Source organism: Triticum aestivum, chromosome 2A (genome assembly GCF_018294505.1).
Source record: "Triticum aestivum cultivar Chinese Spring chromosome 2A, IWGSC CS RefSeq v2.1, whole genome shotgun sequence".
NCBI classification, from domain to species: Eukaryota; Viridiplantae; Streptophyta; class Magnoliopsida; order Poales; family Poaceae; genus Triticum; species Triticum aestivum.
The window spans coordinates 103,795,047-103,810,341 of record NC_057797.1 but is presented as its reverse complement, the minus strand read 5'-3'; positions in this window follow the sequence as shown (position 1 = coordinate 103,810,341).

Below are 15,295 nucleotides of genomic sequence, written 5' to 3'. Positions count from 1 at the left end.
GACTGTGGCATTTCTTTTGAAGCCCTTTATGTGGTGTCGCTCAGCCGCCCGACTATGGCATTTCTTTTAAAGCCCTTTATGTGGTGTCGCTCAGACGCCCGACTATGGCATTTCTTTTAAAGCCCTTTATGTGGTGTCGCTCAGACGCCCGACTGTGGCATTTCTTTTAAAGCCCTTTATGTGGTGTCGCTCAGACGCCCGACTGTGGCATTTCTTTTAAAGCCCTTTATGTGGTGTCGCTCAGACGCCCGACTGCGGCATTTTATTCCCACTCTATTACTGCCTATTCATGTTGCATGAAAATAACCTGCTTGCATGCATGAAAGATGTTTTATTTATGACTGACGATGTGATCATAAAATTTTTCAGTGCATGATTATCAATTATATTATCCCAGTGTTCTTAATGTTTGCGAGTACATTCAAAGTACTCACTGGCTTGTCCTTGGCTATTGTCTTGGCCAGATTTTTGATTGGAGAGGAGCGTGGCGATGACAGCCTCGAGACCTAAGCAACGGTGATAGCAGCCTCGCGAAGATAGGAGTTAACCTGGTCAGCTGTTCCTGTGGGAAATGGAGTCCCATAGACACTGATGACTCACAAACCGCTTCCGCCATCGACCACCAGAAACCATTTGTTGTACTCACAGGCCAGAATGGTCTTGTACTACATATTTTTTTGTATTTTGCTTGGAATTTCTGTATCAAGTTGGAGCCTCATCAGCTAACAGTAATCCTGGGGCTGATGAGCACGACGGTCTTTTCTGGAAATTTATACCCGGAAAACCCGGTCATGACAGACTTGGTATCAGAGCCAGGCTGACCATTGGCTAATCCTATCTTAGCCGGGTCTATAAACTTAGGCAAACCAACCCACCAAACCATAACCAAACCCCAGCCAAGCTTCTCGTGCCAGATAGCCACACAGTAACCCAACACCTTTTGGCAGTCGGTGCCCAACCTATCAACCTAACCTGTCACTCATGCGCCAGTGACCGGCCCCTAAATAGTCCTTTCTCGCAAGCGTGCAAAGGAAGACTCCGTCCCCTTTTTCCTATAAAAAGGGGCACGCTAGCCCAAACACAGCACAGCACAGCCTCTACCCCAAACCAAGCTACAATGCCTGGCCCTGTCGTACACAATGAGACCACAGCCACCAACCTTGGAGGCTTTGTGACCATACTCGCAAACCTCACCCGTCGTGCCTATGCGTTAGAAGAGCCCCCAGAATATGTTGTGTACCAAGGACCCATGAGCGGTGAGAGCCGTCAATTCTGGGCCACTGTACACATCTACGGTAGGGGTCTAGAGCCCGAGCGCCCCTACAGGTTCACCGGAAGAACAACTTCCTTTGAGCTTCAAGCCATCCAACTAGCTGCTCGAGAAGCTATAGTTCATCTCCGGCACTTGTCGCCCAGAGTTAACTGTCGCTCGTTCCACTACTACCCCAGACGTGAAGGGTATGGTAGACCACCCCAAGTTGCCAACGGAGATCACGAGGCAGATCCTGCATTGTTGCACCTAGTGCGCTATGTAAGTGCACTAGAGGAACTGTGCAATCAAATCACTATTGATCTAATCACAGCTCATGGAGAGCTGGTTCGTCGAGCCCCGTCGAGAGAAGAGAACGAGCCCAACGCCGACAACTCAGTCATGCTGTTTGGACACCCGATCGAGTCCCTGAGGCCTGCCCCAGCCATCGGCCAAGGTGCTCTGATGACCCCAGAAGTGCTTCGTCGCCTCTTGGGGGCACACTCCAACGGGGTTGTGGCCAACAATCCCCGAGATGGTCCTCATCGCTACCCCGAGCCTGCAACCCCTCAACCCACTCCAGCTAATTCCGACGACGAGACCCGTGGAGGAACCTCAAGGCATGCCCGCTTGGATGTAAACAAGGTAGACTAAGTCACCGAGTCGTATCGAGTCCCAGTGTACCCTCGCTTTGTAATCGTGTGGCCTTGTAATTAAATGCCGCCTGTTGTTGTGCCTCTGTTTTAATAGTAGCCTTGCCTGGATGCGCCAGTATGCAGTATAAGATTTCTATCCCGGACACAGTTACCAAAAAATCACCCCGTCAACCCCACAGTAACACATCACTATAGTGAAATGTGTGAATCCGTGGCTTGACCCCGACCCTTGGAACATAGCTGAAAATTTTACCATTCACCTCGGTAAAAAAACGACCCAGCTCCGGTGCTATAAAAAGGCCACCGCGTGACCTTGCCAAGCACCTCTCACCTTGTGCACCACCCTCACAACCATTTCCTAGCCATGCCGAGCCCTAGCATTTATCTGAGAACCCCAGATGCAACCCCGAGTAGTTTTGTCAAGATATTGCGGGATTTTACCTGCAGTACCATGGGAGCTACCCAGCCACCCCAGTATGAGTTGTTCAAATCGAGAATTACCCCTTCCACCTCGAGATATTGGGCAGCAATACACATCCCTCCCGTAAACTCAAACCAAGATCCAACGGAGGTCTCCTTCGTGGGGAAATCTATGCCAACCCCACATATGGCCATAGAAGCTGTTGCATACGAAGCGCTTGCTCGCCTTTGATTCACGGTACCCTATGCCAGCGAACGAGGGTATTATTACTTCCCGAGCCGTGCAGCACCCGGAGGAGTGACATCTTTTCCCGGTGGACGAATTGAGAGAGACCCAGTCCTGGCCAACCTTGTCCAGTACGTCATCGCCCAAGAGCGTTTAACCCAACGTGTGATGGGTTATCTCCAGAGCCTCGCAGATTTAAATCCTCAGATCGCCATCGGCAGAGCACTAAGGCCCGACCAGGAGAGACACGTGCATCGACTGGTCAATCCACTTCCCCCGATAGAAGAGGAGTGTATCCCAGTACCAGAGACGTTTTCTAGGGACCCCGTCCAGTTACCATTCCCATTTTAGACGTAGCTGCAGTGTTCATTATTGCAACATTTATTTATGTGTGTGACTTATGCGTGATACCCTGAGTTTGTACGACGAGTCAATTATTTGGCTTCTACTAATGTGTGTAGTTTTTGTTGTGGTTTATGCTCCTTTAAATTAACTGTTTTCCCTCGCAAAATCCTGGAGTGAGATTTCTTTTTCCTAAGTTGCTACATCTGCACCTTCTCATGGCGTGGATTAATTAATTTCACATAGCACCACGGCAGCAGACTCACAACCATAATCATTCGAACACATACACTGTTTGCAAAACTTTGCAATGGTGTTACATCCAGCTAATCACCCCCTAACAACAGTTAGCACCCGGCACACCCCATCTACTCCTCGCGATCACCACCATCGCGGAGAGCCAACACCCGAGCAGCAGCGTCACGACGATCGTCGAGGATCATCGCGCACAGGAGCACAGAGAGCCCCAGCAGTGTCGCCAGCCCTCCGCATATCAGGATCGCAAACCAGTCCGGTATCGCCTCCGCCATTAGAGCCTAACCCGAGCTTTTGTAAGCAGTAATGGAGGAAGAAGGAGGAAGAGAAGTGAGGCCAGGTGTGAGGAAGAAGAGAGGGGCACCCCGGCCGTTTTATAGCTCGAGCTCGGTGTACGGTGGGCAAAGTCCACCAACGCCGCTCATCGCCGATCGCCGGTATTTGGAGACGAATCCGCAAGCAGTGCCGACAGCGGGCTGGCCCGCGAGGTGAGTGCACGCTGCACCGGCAGCTAGCACGCCGCGCACTACCGCGGTACGGCCTAGATGCCCTATGCGCTAGGCATCGCCGATGGAGAAAGCGCGGGAAAGCGCACGGGAGAGAGGAAGAAGAGAGAACCAGAGGGAGAAGAAGAGGCTGACAGTGGGCCCCGGGTCCACCTGTCGGCCAGAGAGAGCACTGTGCTCTCGGGTACGACCAACGTATATTTAAATTTAGAAGTTATTCTAAATTTATATCCAGCGTAGAAATCTCACGTTTTGTCCCGAACCGTAGATTTTTCCACGCAGCACCAGTTTTCACACTGTGGTTTTCCACCACTTATTGCCCTCTCACTGTAGCCACATTTTTACTGCTTATAGTTTTTCTTAAAACAGCTTTTAACAAATCTCGAGGACGAGATTTTTCTTAAGGGGGGTAGTGTTGTGACACCCAAAATTTTTGGCCTTGTTTTATTAAATTAATTTTTTGCCAGGAATTAAAACTTTGATTTTTTTTGGACTCCCTTTTGATTTTTTTGAAACATTTCCTTTCTTATTATCACGGAGTTGTTCCCTAAAGTGAAAACCTTCCAAATATGTTATTGGACTTGTTTAACCTCTCAAGAAAAAACTTTTCTTTTATCAGTATAACTAATTACCTAATTAATTTGCTTGATCTTTATTTTCTTGAAAAATGTTTTTTCAAGGTTATATGGCCATATTTGAACTACAACCATTTGATAAATTCACCTAAAATTCCAACCAAAATTTGGAGATGTCATGTGATGTTTTTAAATCACTTTTATACAAAAATATCTTTTATTCATGTAATATGATGAGCTCTGCATCAATTTTTCTTCTCTGGTCCAGAGTGCAAATTTGCGCTACAACCCATTTAAATACTTCTTTCTGGCCTCCACCAAAATTATGGGATGTTGGTAGTAGCATATGATTCAACATTATGCAAAAACATAGTGCTGTTCTTTGAAAATTTTGAGTGAATCAACCTCTTTTCCATTCTGGTCCAGCCTTGTGATTTCTACTACAACCCTATTTATTTTTGCTCCAGTAACCTTGTGCCTTCTCCTACTTGTAGACAGCCCTACCAAACCACTAAGTCCAGGAGCATGCACCCATTGGCATATTTTTGGTTCATGAAATAATGCCATTTATCTCCTGTCCAGAATTAAAGTTTTGTAAAACTTGCACTAGCAAGTTTCTCCTTTTGTCCAAATGACCTCACCACTCTCTCTTGCATCTAAGGAGACCCTGATCTGGAGAATTTGGCCACTCCAAGAAATGCCTAAGTGCCCTTGGCATTTTATCAAACACCTTACGGGCATGATCTGTTTTGACATGAATTTTGACATTGCACTGTGAGCTTGCACCTTTGATCAAACCAACTTGTCCACTAGGCTCCCAGTTACTCCTAACCTGGGTCTGTTAAGTACCAGCCTCACCCAAGCCCTGTAGCAGGCCCTGGCATTACGACGAGCATGTTCCGTGCACGCCCAGAGCGCGAGCAGAGCATGCGTTTGGCACGCACGTGCGCCGAGCCGACACGCTGGCACCCCTGGTTTTTGGCCCGCTCTGCAGCACCACGCCACGCACATCCCTCCTCACCGCTTCACGCCAAGCCGCCCCTCGCCACGCCCCGGCAGGCCAAGAGCTAGCCGCCGCAGCCGCCCGACAGCCTCTGCACTGGTCGGCGCCGCCCGAGCCACTCCCGCTCGCCAGCTCACCCCTGGAGCAGTGCCCACTCGTCTGCTAGCTCCTGCCGTCATCCCCAGCCACGCCACGTTGCACTGCAAGCTACAGAATGTCAGTCGCCGGCAGCCTTATCCACCGCCGCGGAACCGACCTCGTCGCGCTATAAATGGAGGTCCCCGAACTCCCCCGAGCACACAGGCAACCTCAGGCCACCCCAATGGCGCTTCCCTAGCTCGCATTCGACCCGGGGAGGCCTCCTTCCTCATCTCCGGCAACCGCAGCCGCCGCCATTGCCCCGGCCCTTCCAACGCCACTAGGGCCTCCCCCTCTCCGTTCTCTTCACCAAGAGCTTCCTCTTACTCCCGTGAACCAGTTCCCCTGCTCGATTTTGATCAGGGCTCGCCGCGGGAGAAAAATCACCTTGCCCGACGGCCTCCGTCCGTCGTGAAGCTCGCCGCCGGCAGCTCCGTCCACCCCTGAGACCATAACGACTACCGGAGTGGCCGCCTCGATCCCCTGAGCCCACAGGTGACCTCCGTTTCCCGAACGGTGCAGCCGTTTGCCGGCGAGCATCGCCGAAGTCCCGCCCCCTCTCGGGCAGAGGAAGGAGAGGGAAAGGCGACTGGTCAAACCTGACCAGTGGGCCCCCTGGACCCACTGTCAGTGACCCTGTACCTATCCACGTGGGTTAAGGGAAGGCGTAATCCACCCCAGTACGTTTTCCCCGCTCCGAAAGCGTATTCCCCTCTGAAACGTTTTCTTTTCTGTTTTATTTTAAATAACAGATTTTGACCACAACTTTGTCTGCCTATAACTTTTTAAATATAACTCCAAATGAATTAATTCTTTTTCCTACATCTCTCAAATATTGTCTAGTTTATTTTAAGATTTATTTGAAAATTTTCCAAACAACTTTTTTGTACTGTTTTTGAAATATGTGTTATTTGCATATTTTTGAAAATAGGATTTTTGGGAGAGAAGGAAGCTTTCAAAAAAAAATTTGGAGAGCATCCCCACCTCTCCACACCATTAAAGGCAAGCATTCTGAACCACGGAATAATATTTTTGGTGTGTTAGTTGACACGTTTATAACACCACCTTATATCGGAGAACTTGTTATTTCATGTGATATGATCATTTGCATGAATGCATATTAGTGATTTCCTTGCTGTTGGAAATGAATATACTTGTGATGGTAATCATCCTCATGTGCCTTGCATGCATGCCGGAAAGGAATTCGGGAAAGCCTCTGCCTTGGGTAGGAGTGAGCTTGTCGCCGGTCCCCGTCGGGACGGTTATGTACGGTATGGCATGGTAAGGTATATTGAGTGGTGATTTTGTTGGTTGAAATATATTTGTTATACATGTCATGCAGGGAATTTATAAACCTCCTGAGTCGACCGTAGATCGAGTCTTGTTCCAGTAACCCCCATACTTTCTATGTACTACCACTTGTCCCTACCGCAGGTAGGGTATGGTTCAATAAGTCGTCAACCCCTTTCAAGCACACACCGTACAGAGAGGCCATGGTGGAAGATATCGGTTGTAGCCGGTAGGCAGGCCACCTGGTCCGGGGGCATGGGTGTTTCCGGTTGGGACCGAGAGGGGAGGCCACCCCTTAGAGCGCGCGATATAAATTTGATCCCATGCTACGCGAGGTTGTAGCCTCCCCACTTTGAGTTTTGCTTAACAAGTGTCGTGGGTGATTCCAGACACCGATGAGTTAAGCTGGTGTGTGCAAGTTAGGCGTGTTTTCAACTAAAAGGCCATAGACGGAATTAGTCCCGATGGACTAAAGGAATCCGTTACTCGTGGGTAAAGAGTACACCCTCTGCAGAGATTAAACCTATTCAAATAGCCGTGTCCATGGTTAAGGATTACAGTCTGGGATGGGTCAAGTATTGGTCTTAGTGTCGGTCTTCGGAGGAGATATTGTTAAACCAAACTTGGATACCGACTAGTTACTTGTGAGGACCATGATTATTATTTTGTGATGGACTAACCCGTTGCATTATTTATATTATCGAGTATCCCTGGGATGGTTCTAACTCCTGGATATTCATTGTGATTATTTATCTTATAAGCCCTTTATGTGGTGTCGCTTGGACGCCCGACTGTGGCATTTCTTTTAAAGCCCTTTATGTGGTGTCGCTCAGACGCCCGACTGTGGAATTTATTTTGAAGCCCTTTATGTGGTGTCGCTCAGACGCCCGACTGTGGCATTTCTTTTAAAGCCCTTTATGTGGTGTCGCTCAGACGCCCGACTGCGGCATTTTATTCCCACTCTATTACTGCCTATTCATGTTGCATGAAAATAACCTGCTTGCATGCATGAAAGATGTTTTATTTATGACTGACGATGTGATCATAAAATTTTTCAGTGCATGATTATCAATTATATTATCCCAGTGTTCTTAATGTTTGAGAGTACATTCAAAGTACTCACTGGCTTGTCCCTGGCTATTGTCTTGGCCAGATTTCTGCTTGGAGAGGAGCGTGGCGATGACAGCCTCGAGACCTAAGCAACGGTGATAGCAGCCTCGCGAAGATAGGAGTTAACCTGGTCAGCTGTTCCTGTGGGAAATGGAGTCCCATAGACACTGATGGCTCACAAACCGCTTCCGCCATCGACCACCAAAAACCATTTGTTGTACTCATAGGCCAGAATGGTCTTGTTCTACATATTTTTTTGTATTTTGCTTGGAATTTTTGTATCAAGTTGGAGCCTCATCAGCTAACAGTAATCCTGGGGCTGATGAGCACGATGGTCTTTTTCTGGAAATTTATACCCGGAAAACCCGGTCGTGACATCCGGCAAGGAGACAGAGCGGCCATGGAATGGAAATCTCCTCCGAAGATTTTACAGTTGATGCAGTATGTACCACGCTACCCTTTGTATCAAAGTACCAAGACTTCGGTCCCCCCGAGGCGAGCTCGGGGACTGCCCTCTTTTGTCTGTATGATAAAAATTAGGACTGCGAGTATGTTACTCTTTCTTATGCCGTTTGGCACCGGGCTCGACAAGTCGGCCTGGGGACTTGCCGCCTTGCACTATGAAATGCTTCCTGCAGTCGGACAAGTAGTGTGTAAACGCCTAAACCATCTCCTGTCAGAAGCCACAGCTCACAGAGTGACTGTACGGTGGGCAGCAGTAAGGTAGAATGGGCATTCGCATGAAAAATGGCTAAGGACTCAAAGCATAAAACATAGCTCAAGACAGCTTCCAACCTTTCTCACAAACCGACTCCCGGATAGTCAGATCACCGTCTTCTATCTAACTTGCTCAAAATATCTTGAAAACGGCTAAGTACTTGCTTTCCCAAAGTAGCCTAGCACTTGATCCAGCGACAGTCCGCAGAATGGCTGTCCGATTGGCAAGGCAGGCAACTAAGAGAAAGCGGCAAAGGAAAAAAGCCAAAAGAGCAATGAGCAAGAAAAGATATATATATATATATATATATATATATATATATATATATACACACACACACATAACATAGGCCCTTGGCCGAGTTGTCGAGTAGAGGTTCAAAATACACCCCGCGGGTGGAATTGTGCGAATTAACAAAGTTCTTCAAAGACTACTGAAGCAGACAAAACAAAGATACAACGGCAGCTTAGGAAGCAGCAGACGGACTCGGAGGGTCGGAGGAGGCGCCAGCGCCAGGCGTCGGGGCGGCCGGCTGGCTAGTCTCGGCTTGATCGCCTCCGGCAGCAGTCGAGTCGGTTGCACATGGCTAGTTGCTGGAGGCACGGTCGAGCTGAGGCTGGCCGTCTGCTCCATCTTCTGGTGCCTCCGCCTCGCCTCCGTCCTCCGCCTCACCCTCTTCCTCGACGCTGGAGCCAATCACCTCCGCCGAGTCCTTGCCGTAGTCTGGGTTCATCCCAAACCACTCCGGCGGTACCTCCTCGCCATCTTCAGACCGCTCGGGGACGAAGATGCTGGTGTCGGTGTACTCGGCGATCGCCGCAGCACGCTTGACGAGGGCGTCTTCCGCGGCCGCTAGCTCCGGCTGGGCCTCCGACCGAAGCGTGGCCAGCCGGTCTAGGTCCAGCCCTGGATACCATGCCTTGACGAACTCCAAGGCCCGGCGCGCTCCAGCTCGGGCCGAAGAGCCCTTCCAGGCCTCAAGACGACCAGCCGCGACCTCCAGCTAGTCGGCCGTCAGGATGGGGGTGCGTGGAGCCTGCATATCCGGCCACAGGGCGGCAATCGCCTGGGCACCGACACGCTGAAGCTGGCGCAGCATCCAGTGAGCCGGCCGGAGGCGAGCCTCGATGCTCAGGATGTGCTCGTCAAGAGTTCGGGGGGCATCGGCGGCAATCTCTGCGCCCTCCGCCCTCCGACCTTCACGGTCAGCCTCGATGGCTTGGATGGCGGCCTGCGACTGCCCAGGGAAGAAGTCTGCAAAGACGCGAAGAAACGAAGAAGCTAGTCAAAAACCAGGAGTCGGCACGACTTAAATCGGCAGCTCGAAGAAAGAAAATAAAGAGACTCACCATCAACGATGTCTTCAATCTCGTGGAAGCCGGAGGACAGCAGCACCTCCTTGTCAGACCAGGAGGAGCGCTCGCTCGCGAACTCGGCCAAGAGGGCGGTTTCCGTCTCCTCCGCCTCCCTCTGCGACTTCACAAGCAGCTCCTTCTGCTCTGCCAATTGAGTGGCCAGCAGATCGCGCTCCGTGGCGAGCTTGCTGCACTCCTCCTCTTTGGCGCGCAAAGCGGAGTTGGCATCGCTCAGCTGCTATTGAAGAGCAACATTGGCCCCTGAGAAGAAGAAAGGAAGAAGGCGTCAAGCCACCAGTAAAGAAGGTCACCGGGGAGATCCGGCCCGACTGCTCAGCAGTCGGCCCGAATCTCGGGGACTACAGCCCGCGGGTGCGCCAGCGCGCCCCCGTGAAGAAGGAAAAGGACTTACTCCGGCTCTCCGACAGATCGGCGGTCCGCTTGCCCAGCTCTTCAATGTTACGGTTGAAGGCAGTGATGCGGAGGTTGTGGTAATCCTGCGACGAACGTTTCAGACAAAGAGTTAATACCCAAAGTTCATCAATTGAAGTTCCGGGCTGCCTGCTCAGCAGCCAGCCCGAAACTCGGGGACTACACCCAGTGGGTGCGCTGGTGCGCCCCCACAGAGAGGAACAAGAAAAACAAAGGCCAAAAGGAAAAACATACCCGGACGGCTGCCCGCGACGCCAGGTACGCCTTGGTACAATTCTGGAGAGCGTCGCCCTCGGCATGAAGCTTCGCCTGGACGTCCAGAAGCGCCTGGTTCAGCGGACCTGTGCCGCCTCCTCGCACCCACCCAATGGGCGCGGCGCTCGTCGCCTCGGCGTCTGGGATCGCCGAGCTGGCAGCGCCGGTTTCCAGGGGACGGGGCGCTGAAGTCACCTCTCCAGACGGCGGCGCGTTGGCGAGCCGACTTGGAGGAGTAGCCTCGCCACGGCCTCGTCTTCGGTCGGCGGCACCGGAGGGCCCGTCAGCTGCTCGCCCTGCGCACCTTCAGACGGCGGCGGAGGTGGCGGCGGAACATTCGCATCCGGCGTACAGGGGTCGCCGCCCTCCCCCTCCACGACGGGGTTCTCCTCGCCGGCTTCCCCAGTCTGCCCCCTGAGCTCTGGAGGCGGCGGCGCAGAGTTCAACGGGGTGACAAGCACTGCCGACTGGCGGCGTGCGGCTTCCTCAGCCTGCTGCTTCGCCGCGGCGGCGGCTTCGTCCTCCGCTAGTTTTTTCTTAGCGGAGGCCTCCGTCCTGTCGGCCTCCGCCTTCTCCAGGCGGAGGGCCTCTTCTTCGTTGTGCTTCTCCTGCGCATTCCGCTCCGTCGCCTCCCGGAGGTCAGCAGTAGGGTCAATCCGCCGAGTGGTGGCGGACGTCTCCGCTGACCCCATGACGGAGGCGGCGGTGACCCTCTCAAGAGAGAGGGGAGCCCTGAAGCAAGAGGGGCAAGTAGAGACTCAGACAAATCACGAAAAAAGAATAAAACTTTGAAGACAGAATACTTATGCGGAGACCAACGGCGGCTTCTTCACTTCCTTACGGAAGCGGATGGCCTTCACGGCCGCCTCGTCCCGCCGGGTCGCCGCAGCCGAACCCTTGGGCTTCTTCGGCCGACTACCGAACAAGGTCGGCATGACCCTGCACTTCTTCCCGCCGCCTGGAGCGCCTGGCGCGGCAGAAGAACCCGCGCCAGGCTGGCTGGCTCTTGGCCGATGGTGAGGGGCAACTTCTCTCTCGGCGTCGTTGTCAGGCCAGTCGGTGAAAGTGGCCGAAGGCCTGAAGTCGCCCACTGTTCCTCCTCCTCCCTCGGCGTCATCTTCCAGAGCCGCCGCCCCCAGATCGGGGTCGTCGACGTCGCTCTTCGCCCGGTCGGTCGGCGAGGAACTCGCGGGCTGGCCCCGAGGTGTCGGCTGGTGGGTGAAGGAGGGGATTCTAACCAAAGCCAACTGGTCAAAACAAAACTCAGCAAGAAGAAGACAATCCAAAGAAAGAAAAGAAAGGCGACTCACCATGGGCGGGGGGTTGGCGCGGGAGTACGGCTCCTTGCCGAATCTCCAGTCCTCCAGGAGCCTGCTGTCCGAGAGATAGTTCACCATGAAGGCCACCTCTTCGTGAGGCATGTCCTTGGTGCACATCCGACTTGGGTCGCGGTGCCCGCTCATCTGGCATATCATATGAGGGCGACCTTGGAGTGGGAGAACTCGGCGCGAAACGAAGGCGGTCAGCAGATCCGGACCAGTCAGACCCTCCGACTGCGTCAGCACTCGGAGTCGCGTGACGGCGCCGGCTCCCGCAGGTGTCAGCGACTTGGCCCGGTACGACCAGTTGGGCAGTCGCCCAGCCGGCGGGCCAGCTCCGAAAGCCGGCAAGTTGACCCAGTCTCCCCTCGCGGAGGCATTCTTGACGTAGAAGTAGGATCTCTGCCACATCTTCACCGACTTGATCAGCGAGATGGAGGGGAAGGGATTGTCGGCCCACGACCTTCGCACGACGATGAAAGCGCCGCACTGAGCCGGCACGCCCTCAGCCTGGGTGCCAAGCTTGGAGAAGAAGAACTCCCCCAGAGCTCGAGGGTGGGGAGGACTCCGAGGAAGCCTTCGCACATGGCCACGAAGGCGGACAACAGCACCACTGCGTTGGGGGTGAGGTGGTGCGACTGGAGGCCGTGGAACTCCAGGAAGGACTGGAAGAAACTGCTTGCTGGCAGCCCCAGCCCACGCAGGCAGTGCGAGTGGAAGATGACCCGCTCGCCCTCCTGCGGTGCGGGGGAAATCTCCCCCTTCGGCGCAAGACGCACCTGCACGCGATCCTCGCCGGGAAGCCGACGGGTCCGGCGGAGGAACTCAATGTGGTCTTCATGAACTTCGGAGCCGTCCTAGGTGCCGGAGCGCACTGGGGGAGGCGCGGTGGCGGAGGAAGAACTCGTCGCGAGCTGTCGCCGTAGCGTTCACCGGAGCTTGGGCGTGCGGCGGAGCGAAGAAGAGAAGAGGAAGGAGGAGAGCGAGGAGTAGCAAAGAGGAAGAGAACAAGGAGTAGTGGGAAGGAGGGGCACGCGTGCCCCCCTCTTCCCCCTACTTATAGCCTCGTGGGCTGCGAAGCCGAGGGGGCGGACGTGGGGATTTACTGCGCCCACAACCCCACGACCCCCACGATCCACGATAAAGTTATTGTGCGCAGTAACTCCACGGGAATCCCAACCATCCACTGGGGCCGCAACGGATCCGCTCGGGCACCGAGGCGCGGTAGTGGCGGGCCCTGCCTATGGGCCTGTCCCGTCGCGCGCGTAGGCTGGCAGGACGGCCTAGCCACGTGCCCTCGCGTGACAGGCCAAGAACGGGCGGCGGCCTGGAGGCTTAGCAAGCACGCCACTTAAATCCCGCCGCGACGTTCGAAATACTGAGCGAGTCGGAATTGAGTGAGCCCGAGTTGAGCAAGTCCGACTCCTTCTAGTCGGCCCGGCAGAAGTCAATCAAAGACCATGTGTTGAGCACCCGAAAAGAGAAACTGTTGAGGCTTCTCGGCTGATCGTCCGCGGCGCCTCACCAGCTTCGGGGACTACTGTCGGAGTAATGGGCCACGGGTAGGCCAACCCGAGTCCCATAACCTTTCAAGACATCGGGGCAGGCTGCGCCCCTCAAGACCCCAGGACAAAGAGCCGCCTCCTGAGGAGTTGACGGCAAGGAGGCCGACTGCCCGCTCACAGCCCAGTCCCAGGGACGACTTCCAGAGAAGCCGGCTTTGGGGAGTCGGCCTGTGACTCCAACAAACCCCATGAACTCATCAAAGGGGACGAGGCAGGGGCGTGGCTACAGCGAAGCCCACCCCCTCCCCTCACCAAGGGCGGGCATGGCCACAGCACGCCGTACCCCAAAAGATCTCTGTGCGGCATGGCACTGTTGCCATGCCGGCCCTAACATCAGCACCGCAGGGCCGAATCCTGCACCCACGACGGCTTTTCTGTACGGCCTGGAGGCAGCAGGGCCCACCAGTCAGTGAGACCTCGGGAGACGGTGGGAGAACCACCAGTCGGACCCGTCGGGAGTCGGCCTGGGGGAGTCGGCCGAGCCGTCCCCCGGGGTCCACGCGCCATTAATCAAGATGAGATGGGGAGTGGCAACAGTGATCGCCCGCTAGGCGGCGGGGCTGTTGCCACGACCTCACGATCAAGCCCGCATCATCAGAAGTACAGCTACAGTAATCAGCAGCCGGCAAGACCCGCCCGCGGTGGACGCGGCCTGTCGGCTCCGTACCCGGCCAGTCGGCGGGGCCCATCAGTCGGCGGGCCCCAGCAGTCAGCAGAGAAGATGGAGGCCAGAGACACTGACGGCTGGGCCCGCGCCCAGCCGGATTACCATTGTACCCCTGGGGGGTAGGCCTATATAAACCCCCCGGGGCACCCATGCAAAGGGTTGGAAGCCATTAGCCCTAGACCAGATCACATAGAAGGGAGAGAGCTAGCCTTGCCCCCTCCTACCACCAGAAAACAGCTCAACGAGCAACCGTGTAAGCACTTTGCCATAGTGATCATGCGGAGACCCCGCAGAGCAACAGTAGGGGTATTATCTCCCCGAAGAGCCCCGAAGCTGGGTAAGATTTGCCAGCGTGCATGTCTTCGCCTCATCCCGTTTCCAGGCACCGGCGACGTTCTACTCGCCCCCACCATGATAAGCCATCCATTGGCATATGTCGCACCAAACCCCCAACAGCCCCGTACCTCGTGCCTTCCTCGTTGATTCCTTGACGTAGGGTCCAAGTCCTCTGGATCATGTTCGTTCCGAAAATCACGTTCTCGAAGGTTTCATTCCGTTTGGGCTCCGTTTGATATTCTTTTTCTGCGAAACCCTAAAATAGGCAAAAACAGCAATTCTGAGCTGGGCCTCCGGTTAATAGGTTAGTCCCAAAAATAATATAGAAGTGTATAATAAAGCCCAATAATGTCCAAACATAATATAATATAGCATGGAACAATAAAAAATTATAGATACGTTGGAGACGTATCAGGCCCATGTTTTTTAGGGGCTCGAGATATTTACACATGTAAACGGCCTATTATAACCGAGGGCCCAAATTATATTTAGGCTTGTTAAAGGCCCACTATGGGCACATGCCTACCTAAAAAAATGAAGGCTTATGCTGATTTAGGCCCAGATATTTTTAGTGGGCTACATACAAATTTCGGCCGAGAATCATTTTTAGCCCAATTGGAATGGGCCCGACGAATGTTGGCATGTTGGGCTCCTACGAAGCTTTCGGCCGAATACATTACTAAGATAAACCTACACTATACAAAAATAGCATCGTAATTACTGCATCCTTTGGCAACATCATAAATGATGTATCACAACAAAATAAATTCCAACCATACAAAAAAGGCCTGTTGGCATAAAGTTTACAGTCCTTGCAGATAAAAGCACCATCAGATGTATAGAAGCACCGATCATTTGACCTGAGTGCTTATGTTTCA